The sequence below is a fragment of the Mesoplodon densirostris genome, chromosome 5 (genome assembly GCF_025265405.1).
Source record: "Mesoplodon densirostris isolate mMesDen1 chromosome 5, mMesDen1 primary haplotype, whole genome shotgun sequence".
NCBI lineage: Eukaryota > Metazoa > Chordata > Mammalia > Artiodactyla > Ziphiidae > Mesoplodon > Mesoplodon densirostris.
In genome coordinates, this window is record NC_082665.1 from 3,589,274 (window position 1) to 3,602,897 (window position 13,624).

Sequence of the window (13,624 nt, forward strand, 5' to 3'; positions counted from 1 at the left end):
TCCTTGAGCTCCAGGCCAGGTCAAACCCTATAAACATTAGTTTGTCACAACTGCACTAAAGCAGTCACCTTGTATAGGACTCCTGTAATGATGGCAACACCACCCGCGACCAGCACGGGAATGACGCTTCGCCCATTAGATTATCCTGACATCACCGCTCCAGCCTCATACCCACCTCGGAAGGCGTCCTAGTGGCCCATCAGGAAACCACGGCTCAGGCATGCGGGGACACCCACAAAAGCTTGAATCCAGTTTTCCGTCTCTAGATCCCACAGGACCATCCTCTCTCAGCCTTCCTGCACGACAGCAAAGATGACATCATGGAGGGTCCAGGTCCCGACCACTGTGCTTGGTCCTGGAGCTGCTGCCATGTGGACTCCAAGTGCTGGGGACCCTTCTGCCCAGGGCTCTCCAGGGTCTCTCTCACCACGTATGCTCCCGTGTCAGGACGGTCTCACTGTCCTGATGCCCTGGAAAGAGGCGTGTTCTCGCTACATCTTCATCTTCCTCACGTTTCGGACAACACACCCCCATTGCCCCCTGCCTGGCAGAGCCCGATTCAGGGTATCCTGTATCTTTCATGTTGATATACCCTCTGTTAGGAAGAGTGATGTGCAGACATCGGGGCCCCAACACTCACACATTTTTCCTCCCACACGACTGCCTGTGTGTTTTGAATTTATTTTTGAAATCAGCATATTCACCCACTCAACTCTTCCTAATATAACAAATATGAAAAAGAATGTATATGTGTATGTGTGTGTGTGTGTGTGTGTGTGTATAACTGAATCACTGTGCTGTGCAGTAGAAATTAACACAGCAGAGTTAATCAACTGTACTTCAATAAAATAAATTTTTTTAAAAATGAGTAAGTTTGGGGAATGATAACAGCTTCTTCTTACACAAATTGATGTCAGATTAATTTAATTATCATGAAAGGCTATGTGTTATTCACCTCTATTCAGATAGAATTAAAAGGTATATATATATAATAGAAAACAAAGCACAAAGTTGACTATAGAAGTTTTTCAATTAATTTCAGGAGGAAAGAATTCTAAGGTGAAATTAAACTTTGAGACAATGTTATATCATTTCAATATACATACAACCATGTAAAAATAAAGAAATATGGATTATAGAAAAATAAGTAAGTTGTTGTATTATGTGTACTTTTAAAGATATAAGCTATTTGGAGTACAATGGAGTCTTTCATGTCATGTTAACCATTTACTTAGTAGTAAAATACCCCCCAAAAATCTAAAAAAATATTCCTAACGTTTGGAGCCGCTGGAGGGAAGTAGCTGCAGCAGAAGGAATGCTGCATGGATTCCGTAATGAGGCATCTGAGTTTGAGTTCATGATGCTCCCTTCATGAACACAGCTTCCCTATCAACTGTGACCACATCATCTTCTCCCTTTGGAACCTCCCCAGGGTATCTGAGCCAAAGGCTGTGTGCACAATGGATGTTTAGTAAATATTGACTGATTTTTCTTTGCTCAATAATGTATCGGCCTGTGGGAGTTGAACAAATTTTTTTTTTTTTTTTTTTTTTTTTTTTTGCGGTAGGCGGGCCTCTCACTGCTGTGGCCTCTCCCCTTGCGGAACACAGGCTCCGGACGCGCAGGCTCAGCGGCCATGGCTCATGGGCCCAGCCGCTCCGCGGCATGTGGGATCCTCCCAGACCGGGGCACGAACCCGTGTCCCCCGCATCGGCAGGCGGACTCTCAACCACTGCGCCACCAGGGAAGCCCCCAGGTGAACAAATATTAACGCTTTGGTAAAACCTCTCAAGACGGTCAAACACAAGCTATCATGTGAGTGCTGCGGGTATGAATCATCTATTAATGAGCCTTGGTTTTAGCTTCTTTACATTTAATATGCGAAACAGGGCTATTCTGAGTCTTGAGAACATGTGAGCCCGTTTATAACTAAGAGCTACATGTAGGGAGGCTTCCGCGGTTGAGGCAGGCTCTGGCCTGTCGATGTTGCCATTCTTGATGGTCTCACACTTTGCTTTCAATTTCCTGGTGGACTGAATTCTTAACTAGGAGAATATATTATAGCCGGGGAAATGCATTCTCTGAAACATTGAAATGATGGTGAGTATGAAGGGTCAACCTGAGAGATATGCTTACTTCAAACCCATGTGGCACCTTAGCACAAGCCAGCCAGAATCCCTGTGAGCAGCAGCCCTGGAGAGGTGGCAACCCTGAGGAATTCTCCTCCATGCAGAGAAAGCTCCTTTCCCCCTGTGTAGACAGCTTCGAGGGATCAGTCGGAGATTCCAGTCTGGGTAACGGATACATTCTCTTTGCAGTTTTGATGGTCCAGGATGGCTTTGCTTTTGGCGACACGTTTCTCACTGGACGGACCTGCTCTCTGCATCTTCTGAACTCCCTACAAACTACTTTCTACGCAGCTGAGCCAACAATGGTCGGGGATGTGGTGGAAAGAGCCAGGGGTGAGATATGGCTGCAGTTTATGAGATGTAAGGTGCCTTCAATTCTGATCATTCTTATCCTGCATTGTAGTGAAAAATCGAATAGGCCATTTGTTCACCTCTGCTGGAACCACTAGCTTTTTGAACTATTTAGTGGTCATCCCTAAGAAGTCAGAACCACAACCTCCAGTTTATTTTCTCTGACGTACTTTGAGATGAGGGATAAGCTGGTGCATGGTGTGAGGGTCACACTGAGAGCACATTTGATCCAGGGATTCTATACGATCCAGGGATCGTATAAAACATGGTCACTTACTGGACCAGGGCCTGGTGGCACAGTGGTTGAGAGTCCGCCTGCCGATGCAGGGGACACGGGTTCATGCCCCGGTCCGGGAAGATCCCACATGCTGCGGAGCGGCTAGGGCCGTGAGCCATGGCCGCTGAGCGTGCGTGTCCGGAGCCTTTGCTCCACAACGGGAAAGGCCACAACAGTGAGAGCCCTGCATACTGCAAAAAAAAAAAAAAAAAGACTCTGTGCTTCCACTGCAGGAGCATGGGTTCGATCCCTGGTCAGGGAACTAAGATCTCACATGTCGCACAGCGCAGCCAAAAAATATAAATAAATAAATCAGAAATGATACCATAATATGCAGGCTTTTCATCTTATATTGTACAGTTAAATTTTGAAATTTATTTCTATTGATAAATAGGTCTGATTCATTTAATTTAACATAGAATGCATTCCCCTACTGATAGGCAATTAGGTATATTATTCCCAGTTTCTTCCTTTCGGAACGATACGGACTTGTTCAATTTCCTAGGTATTGCCCAAATGCTTCCTGGGGTGGATGTGTCAGTTATGCCCTACCAACTTTAAGAGATCCTAATTCTCTGCACTCTTATCAACATTTGGTGATATGTCATTCTAATGTTAGTTTATTTTGTAATTATCAGTTATGCGTGAGGTGGAGCCTCTTTCCACATCTTTATTGACTACTGAGGTTTCCCTTACCTTACACTTCCTATTTGTGTATTCTAAAAACCATGTTTGTCCTTTGTGACCTTAGTTTGTAGGAGTTCTTTGTGTATCCTTGATAACAATCCTTTGTCACTTATGTGGGCTCCAAATATCTTCTCCGAGTTCAAGACTTGACTTTTTACTCATCTGTCACATACATATGTCACATACATAAATATGTAGTCTTGATTTTAATTGAGCCATAATTATCAACTGTGCCTTCACAATTTGTGCTGTTTTAGAAGATCCTAAGAAACCTTTGAAACAAAAAAGTTATAGGATACAAAGTTAGTATAAAAAATCAGTTGTGGTTTTATATATTAGCCACAAGCAGTTGGAAATAAGATTATCTTCTGTGAATAAAGACAATTTTACTTCTTCTTTTGTGATCTCTACTATTTTTTTACCTTGCCTTATTACATTTTCTGGAACCACCATCATAATGTTAAAAGAAGTGGTGAGATTGAGAATTCTTGCTTTGGTCCCAATCTTAGAATGAGAATGTCCAGTATTTCACCTCAAGGTACAATGGTAGTTGTGGGGCCTCTTTTGCCAATACTCTTTATCAGCTTAAGAATGTTCCCTTGTATTCCTAGTTGCTGAGAGTTTCTATCATGCATGGCTGTGAATTTTGTTGAATGCCTTTTATGCATTTATTAAAATGATTGCATGTTTTTATTTTCATTTTTCTATTAATGTGGTAAATTGCATTAATTATCTGATGTTAAACCTACCTTGTTTTCCTTAGATAAATCCACCTAAACCTGATGTATCATTATTTTTGTATCTTACTGGATTCAATTTACTAATATTTTGTTAGGTATTTTTGAATCTATATTCACAATGGTCTTTCATAATTCATAATGTATTTGTCAGGTTTGAGTATTAGGCTTATGCTGGCCCCACAAAATAAGTTGGGAAGTATTTCCTTCTTATCTTTTTTTTCTAAGTTTGCATTAAGATTAGAGTTCTTTGTTTGATAGAAAGCAATAGTGAAACCACCTTAGCCCAAAACTTTCTTTGTAGGAAGGTTTTTGATAGTAACTTCAAAAATTTTAATAGAAATTGGGATATTTAGATTTTTCTATTTATTCTTGTGCTCATCTAGGTAAATTTTGTTTTTCAAGGAATTTGTCCATTTCATCTAAGTTGTCAAATTTGTTGGTATTAATATTAATTAATATTAATATTTTTCTGAATATTACCTATTTTTCCTTTTAATGTCTATAGGACTGTAGTAATAGCCCATCTTTCATTTCTGACATTGGTAATTTTTGTTTTCTTTAATTTTTGTTTCTTCACCAATCTAGTTAGAGGTTCATCATTTTGTTAATCTTTTCAAAGATCAAGGATTGGTAATTTTTTATCTTGTTCATTTTTTTCTATTTTACTTCTGTTAGATGTTTTGATAGTTTCCCACAGGTACTGAGGGCTTTGTGCATGTTTTAAACTTTTTTCTTCTCTGTTCTTCAAATAGGATGATTTCCCTTGCTCTATCTTTAAGTTTACTGACCCTTTCTCCCGTCATCTTCATTTTGTTCTTAAGTCCATCCAATAAGTTTTAATTTCACATATTGGAGTTTTCAGTTTTAGAATTGTTGTCTATTTTATTACTGTTTTCTTTCCTTTTCTTTCCTTCCTTCCTTTCTTTCTTTCTTCTATGATTTTCTATCTTTTCATACATTATGAGCACATTTTTCTTTACTTCCTCAAGCATAGTTATGGTTGCTGTTTTAAAACCTTTATCCTACTGTTGCAACATCTGGGTCATCTCAGTTTGTTTTTTCTCTTAAGAATGCATGACACTTTCCTGTTTCTTTGTCTTTTAGTAATTTTGGATTAAATACAGGATAATATATTGGTATGTTGTGGAGACTCTAGATTCTCTTACATTCCTCTGAAGAGTGTTATATCTGTTTGTTTGTTTGTTTGTTTGTTTTAACAAACCATCTACTTGGTTGTATTCAAACTTCAAACTCTGCCTCTTGAGTGGCACTCAAACCTCAGTTCTTTTATTTTAGCTGGAGCCTGTCCTGCATACACATGGTTCAGAGGTCAGACCAAAATTTGGGAAGAGTTTTTACACAGAATTTGGGGTTCTCCCTGTGGCTCTCTCCTTTTTGGAATTTCCCCTTCACTTCCCAGCTGCTGGGCTTGTCTTGTTCTCTGTATGCTAGTTACTTAGGCTAGAAAGACTGTAGATTTTCTGTTGGGGTTTTAGCCACCACTAGACAATATCAACCATGGCCTCCCCTCAGGCAAAAATCCATAAAGATAGCAAATTCACTCCATTCCCTTTCCCTTCCTCCAAGTGTCAATGCCCCTCTAGGATCTTACAGGGCATTTTTGTTCTGCTTTCGCTTCGTTTTTCACTCCCAATTGCCTACAGGTCATTGTTTTTGTATATTTTCCAGAGTTTTCGTTATTATATTCAGGAGGGTTGGGTCTGGTGTGAGGTGGCTGGTCATCTATATTTTCTTTTTAAAATTTAAGGCTTACTTTCACTTTGGGGCCTTTAATGTATCTGGGAATGTGTTAATGAGTTGTAAGTTGTGAAGCTAAATTTACCTTTTTCTCACTATGGACAATTAAGAGATGCTTCGTGTTGTGACGCAGGGATCTAAGTGTATCCTTTTCTAATATCAATAACTGACTGCCCTGATACCATGTACTTAGTTGTCCTTTCTTTCCCCACTGATATGAAGTATTTTTCTGTTATTATCCGAGTTACCTTATGTAAATGGATCTATTTCTAGGCTTTCTGTTCTGTTCCAGTTGTCTGTGACTATCACTGCACCAATACTTCTTTGCTTTACACACAATTTTTGAAGAATCTGATTAGACAGATACCTTCTGATCCTTCTCTTCCTCTTTTTACTACTTGTTTTTTAAAAGTTTCACTGGATATCTTTGGCCCTTTACCTTTCCATATAAATACTAGGACCAATTTGTGGTGTTTCATAAAAATCTCCCTTGGGATTTTGATAAAAAATGCATTGAATATGTAGTTTAATTTTGAAAAAATGGCTACCTTTAAAATCTAGTCTCTTCAACAAGTGGTGTTGGGAAGGATGGACAGCTACATATAAATCAATGAAATTAGAACACTTCCTCACACCATATACAAAAATAAACTCAAAATGGTTTAAAGACAAATATAAGACATGGCACCATAAAACTCCTAGACGAGAACATAGGCAAAACAATCTCAAACATAAACTGCAGCAATATTTTCTTGGGTCAGTCTCTCAAGGCAAAAGAAATAAAAGCAAAAATAAACAAATGAGACCTAATCAAACTTAAAAGCTTTTGCACAGCAAAAGAAATCATCAACAACCAAAAACACAACCTTCAGAATGGGAGAAAATATTTGCAAATGATGTGACTGACAAGGGGTTAATATCCAAAATATACAAAAGCTCATACAACTCAATATCAAAAAACCAAACAACCCAATCAAAAAATGGGCAGAGGACCTAAAGAGACATTTCTCCAAAGAAGACATACACATGTCCAACAGGCACATGAAAAGATGTTCAACATCACTAATTATTAGAGAAATGCAATCAAAACCACAGTGAAGTACCACCTCACACCTGTCAGAACAGCTATCATCAAAAAGTCTACAAATAACAAATGCTGGAGAGGGTGTGGAGAAAAGGGAACCCTCCTACACTGCTAGAGGGAAAGTAAATTGGAACAGCCACTATGGAAAGCAATATGGAGGTTCCTTAAAAAAATAAAAATAGAACTACCATATGATCCAACAACCCCACTCCTGGGCAGATATCCAGAAAAGAAGAAAACTCTACTTCAAAAGATACATGCATCCCAGTGTTCATAGCAGCACTATTCACAATAGCCAAGACATGGAAACAACCCAAGTGCCCATCAATGGATGAATGGGTAAAAAAGATGTGGTACATATATATAACGGAATATTACTCAACCATAAAAAAGAGTGACATATTGCCATTTGCAGCAACATGGATGGACCTAGAAATTGTCATACTAAGTGAAATAAGTCAGACAGAGAAAGACAGATATTATATGACATCACTTATATGTGGAATCTAAAAAGTAATACAAATGAATCTAAATACAAAACAGAAACAGACTCACAGACATAGAAAACAAACTTATGATTACCTAAGGGGAAAGGGGGTGTGGGAGGGATACGTTAGGAGTATGGGATTGGCAGATACAAGCTACTATATATAAAATAAACAACAAGGCCCTACTGTATAGCACAGGGAACTATATTCAGTATCTTGCAATAACCTATAATGGAAAATAATCTAAATCTAAATATATTTCTATTTATGTTTACATATATATATGTATATATATATATAAATGAATCACTATGTTGAAACCAACACAGCTGAAACTAACACAATATAGTAAATCAACTATACTTCAATTTAAAAAACGTACCAAAAAATGTGGTCTTCTTATCCTTGAACAGGCACCTCCCTACTTATTTAGTTCTTCCAGGTGCTTCAGTAAAGTATACAATTTGTTTGCTTATTTAGCCTTCTGTTGTGCCATGAAGTCCCTCATGAGAAGGAAATGTTCATTTATCTGATTTTGTTCTCTCTCACTAGAGTCTGTCGCAGTGACCTGCCCATTAGAAGATCTCAAGAAACAAACTTAAAACTTCTGTCTTTGGGTTTTTTTTTTTTTTTTTTTTTTTTGCGGTACGTGGGCCTCCCACTGCTGTGGCCTCTCCCGTTGCGGAGCACAGGCTCCAGACACGCAGGCTCAGTGGCCATGGCTCACGGGCCCAGCCGCTCCACGGCATGTGGGATCTTCCCGGACCGGGGCACGAACCCGCGTCCCCTGCATCGGCAGGCGGACTCTCAACCGCTGCGCCACCAGGGAAGCCTCTGTCTTTGGGTTTTATATTCAATCAAGAATCCCGTGAATAAATACAGTTATAATCTCTCTTCTTGCTCCCCTACCCCTAGTGTCATAGGATGTTAAGAGTGGAGGGTCAGCTGGGACATCCAGAAACAACAGATGTCATGTTTCAAAGTGAGATACAGACCATGACATCTTAAAAGTAATTTGGACTGTTAGATGAGTCTTAAATTTTATACTTGTATTGAAGCTATAAAAGCTTCATGAGCAGAGAATTTTGGAGAAAATGACATGTGAGAACATTTAGAGAGAGCTGTTTAGGGGCTGCAAGTCCCTCCCACTCCCATCTTGCCCCAACAGGGAAGGAGGGTGGGTGTGCCTGCCCTTAATCTCAAGCCTGGAGGACAAGGCATAGGGGGACCACCGAGAGAGCTTGGTCCATGCCCGCCATAGTTGGGGATGACAGAAGGCTCGTTTCTGACTCTTGAGAACTCTAATCTCAAGCAAGGAACAAGATGAGCTGTTAGGATCTTCCTGCATCCCAGAGTGTGTTGGGGTGAAGGATGAATAAATGTTTCTACTTATGAACCAGAGACAGGCCATGGGGCCTAGGGGAACTCTGTGCATCCCCTCTAGGGTTTGTACAAGAAGTGTGAACTCTTCTTTTTTTTTAAAATAATCTAACTACCAATTTTTGTTTTTAATTTTTTAAATTAAAAAATTTTTATTTTGGCCATGCTGCACAGCAGGTGGGATCTTAGTTCCCTGAGCAGGGATCAAACCCAGGCCCTGGTATATATCTGAATATATATATAGGTACCTGAATATATATACAGATACACAGTCATAAATCTACAATACAATTATCACGCTACCACTAATTCCTTTATAGCATCACATGAAATCAAATTCAGAATTTTAAATTTAATTATAACATGGAGCTTAAAGCTTCAGTTCCTGACAACTAAGTTTTGTGACTTTAGGGATCATGGGATCACCTGAATTTTCATCCCAAAAGGAAAAGAATCAGTCCCCACTGAATGGGAAATGAAAACAAAGACACTTCATGATGCAATCCCACGGGCTCTGTGTGGTTACTCCGCTCACTGACTACTGATTAGGGCCTGCAGTGGCCTGAATGTTTGTGTCCCTCCCAACTCCTGTGTTGAAATCCTAATGCTCCATGTGATGGCCTTTGGGAGGTGATGAGGCCATGAGGGTGGAGCCCTCATGGATGGGATCAGTGGCCTTATACGTGAGGCTCCGGAGATCCCTGCCCCTCCCGCCCTGTGAAGTGCAGATGTCTCTGAGCAAGAAGGCCCATCTATGAACCAGGGCAATGGCCCTCCACAGAAGGCCTTGGTGCCACGATCCTGGGCTTCCAACCTCAGAGCTGTGAGAAATACGTGTTGTTTATAAGCCGCTCAGTCTGTGGTGCGGTTACAGCAGCCTGAACACACTAAGACAGGGCTGGATATTCACACTCATACCCACATGCGCACTGCCCGCCAGTGCACAGGCATGCATGTCAGAGCGTGATGGACCATGATGCACTCATGTTTGCACCCCTCAGCTTTGTGTCTGTTTCCAGAGCTTTAGAGAGCGCCTTGCCAGGGCCCCATCAAAGCCACACGCTGTTCAAATCAGACTCAGAAGTGACTGCCACCGGTGAGGGGCTGGTTGAGTGCCCTCTTGGCGGGTGGCCTGGGACCCCACACCTGCTGTCCTGGCATAATCGCTCATAGCACCCCATACTCTCTGAACATGTCCCAGTTTGGACGACTCACGACACGGTCACCTCCCTTTGGGCCTCCCCTGGCGTGGACTGCTCCCTGCCCTGGCCCTTGTGGCCCTGATTGGGAAGTGAGACCCCTGCACTCCCCTGCTGGTCAGTGTGGTCCAGCCTCCCCAAGACAAGGAAATTGGAATAAGGACACAAACACGTGGTGATTGATTATAGCCCGTGACCCATAGGGGCCAACAATCACATGTGCACAGTGAAGACAAAGGCAGGGGCCCGAGACAGGGGTGGAGTCACAGTCTGCACAGCAGGAGGGCCAGGGTCCCAGGCGGGGGGGCACTGGGCACAGGGTAGAGTTCATCCAGTTCATCAGGGGAGGGTCAGGGTGGGGAAGGAGAGGGTCTCTTTTCAAGACCACTGTCGAGATCTTTAGCTGTGTCGTCCCCTCCCTGCCCCTCACCCAAGAAAGTACAAGTTAAAATAGACCCTCAGAGCCGGGTGTCCCTTGGGGCGACCATAACAAAGTACCACAAACTGGGTGGTTTAAACCACAGAAATCCCTTCTCACACAGTCTGGAGGCTGGAAGTGGCGGCGGGCTGGGCTCCCTCTGAGGGCTCCCCGTCGTCTCCGGGCTCCTTGGGTCTGCCCGCATCCCTTGGATATTAGCTGTGTCTCCCGGTCTCGGTCCCCGTAGTCAAGGGCATCTCCCTGCCTGTCCATGTTCCCATCGTCTCCTTTCTGTGTGTCTGTCTCTGCATCTCCTCCCCTCTTATAAGGACACCAGTCAGATCGGACCAGGGACCCACCCTACTGCAGCCTGACCTCGTCTTAACTGAAACACTTACATCTGCAACAACTCCGTTCCAGATAAAGCCACGCTCTGAGTTTCCAGGAAGGACGTGAATCTGGGGAGGACACTCTTGGACCCAGCACACCTGCAAGTCAGTCAGTGACAGCGGCTTGATTCACAGGGAAGAACAGCGCGGTGGCTTTCATCCAACTTGGCTGGCGGGAGGATGGGGTCCCCGGGGTCTTCTGCTGCTGCTGGGCTTTTGTCCTGCCCCGCCTGTATTGGGGGCTCTCAGGGACCACCTCTGTCTTCCATGGCTGTCCTCCTGGGACACAGTGCAGGGCCAGGGGCTGGCGTTCGTCAGCCTCAAGTGGAGGCACACCCAGGTGCCGCCTCAGCGGCTGCCAGGCCTCAGCTTCCTGCTGGAGCCAATCCAGCTGCAGAGAAAGGCCGTCTGGGTCCAAAAGGCAGGGCTGTCCACGAGGGGCCTGGTGTCCCCAGGCCGGGCACGTTTGCTCCTGGCTCTCAGCTCTGTTTACTGCTGACTTATCTCTGTTCCTTTGGGTGCCCTGGTCACCAGCTGACTTGTTCTTGGGAACCTTTCCTTGGTGTCACAGCACCTGGGGCTGACGCAATATCTCCAAACCCAAAGGAGCCCTGGACTCAGAGGTCACTGCGGCAACATCACTGGATATGTACCTTGAGCTGGACGCTGCTTTCCCTGAAACCCCCAGTGGCTGTCACATGCCCCTGTATGTGGTATGATGGGTGCTGGCCCAGGACTGCGGGCAAGAGATCCAGGGTCCATGAGGGGCGTACTCGGGCCCATAACCTCCGTCCCAACTCAGGACCTGCTGTCCTCTAACCCTTCCCCACAGCGGGTGCACGATACATGTGCACGACTGTAAGGCCCCCGCTTGTCCTCAGTGTAAACCAGGAGCCTCCCTGAATCGGTCCATGGTTGCGTTCCTAAAGCATCCACACTCAGGTCCCACTCCTCAGGAAGGGTCTGGCTGGAGGGAACTCTGTACGGAACACAGAGGGCAGGGCCACACCCAAGGCAGCTGCAGAGCGATGCGACAGCTGGTCAGCAGGAAGCTCCCTGGGGAGGTCTGTGGCCCCAGGGCTACCCTAGGTGTGTCGAACAATGTGACTTTGTACCTTCTATCTCTGTGTGGCTCTCTGCCAGCTTGAGTAACCAAGAGGGACAATATTAGAAAGCTGAGAGGTGACATGGAGTGTATAGCCCCGACTGTATTTTCTGTGAGGTGGTGAGTTCATAGTGACTCTGCCTGGAACGTGCTTCTGACCTTCACCCATCTGTGAACTCCTACTCATCCCTCAAAACCCAGTGCAGATTTCACCCCGGATGAGAAGCCTGCTGGGTAGCATTCTGCCAGGTCTTGTGGCATCATACCACAGTTCACACTTCAAGGCTGGGTCGCCCTCACAGGGCTGTGGGCTCCGAGGGCCGACCCTGCCTGGTGTCCTCAGGGCCCAACATTACAGGCCAAGTACCAGGCCTGTGATCATGCTCAGTCCATGTTTGTTGTATACGTGCCAGGGGCCATGCATCCTGCAGGTGGGAGGGTGCAACCCCAGCACTTGGGGCCAGACAGCCTGCTTCTTGGCCCTCGCCTTCCCTGGGCACCAGCATACACAGACCAGGGAGGGAGGGATGCAGCGCAGGCTCCCAGGACGGCCCAGGCAGCTCTTCACGCTGGTCTCTGGGAGCACTGGGCAAGCCATCTGTCAAGGCTGGGCCAAGACAGGTGACCCTGGGGCCTGCCGCTCTGGCACTGGTGTTACTTCATTCCCGGAACTTGAACTCCCCCGGGGGAACGCGGATGGCTGTGGGCCTGTGCGCTCTGGAGGGCAGGATGGGCTCTCTGCCCCCATCTTCTGCCCCTGGTGGACAGCCCAGGGTCCCCAGAACAGAACAAAGAGAACACACACGGCTGAACGTCCCCCAGCAACGTGTGCTCAGCTCTCGAGGCTCCGAGGCCGGCCTCACCCCCGTCCCTCTAAAAAACCTGTGCTCCGTCCCCCCCTGCCCCCCTTCCCACAGCTGCCGCTTCTATCAAGACCTGGAGTCTGCGAGGCTGGACCCTCTGCCGCTGTAGCTGCTGCACCGCAGCTGGCAGGTGATCAGGTGTGACCCCAGCACCTGGTTCGGGCTCACCAGCTCAGGCAAACCTGCAGATGAGGCTCTGTGTGACAGGCAAGGAAGCTGGGGCACCGGCGGGAAGTGAAGCGTCCACGGTCACGCAGCCCCGGACTTGGGACCGGGTCTCGCGGCTTCACCCCCGTCTCCCGTGAGGGAGTCTTTCAGGATGGGGATCTGCCCCCTTGGTATTCCTTCCTCAGCCCCAAGCCCCAGGCTTCTGCAGTGGGGGCTCCATCCACATTCACCGAGTGAAGCTGAAGCCGAGCATCAGGTCGTGGCTCGCGCTGGCTGCCGGGAGAACTCAGTGGTCTCCCAGTCACCTGCCTGGGCAGGCAGGGCCCAGGGGTCCATGCCAGTCCGGCCCTCCAGGTGATTCCAAGGGCAGCCAGGCGGGCTCCCTGCCAGGGCAGCCTTCAAATAACTGCCCCTTCTAAGCCCGTTTCTGGGGGTCTGTGCTTTCCTGAAACCTGGTCCAACCCCCAGCCTTGGGATGGACGACGCTCTGGGGCTGTACCATCTTGTGCAGGGGAGAAGCAGGTGGGGCTGGACCTAGAGGGAAGGGCTCCCCAGACAAACAGAATCCGGAGTGCCTGTGTAAACACA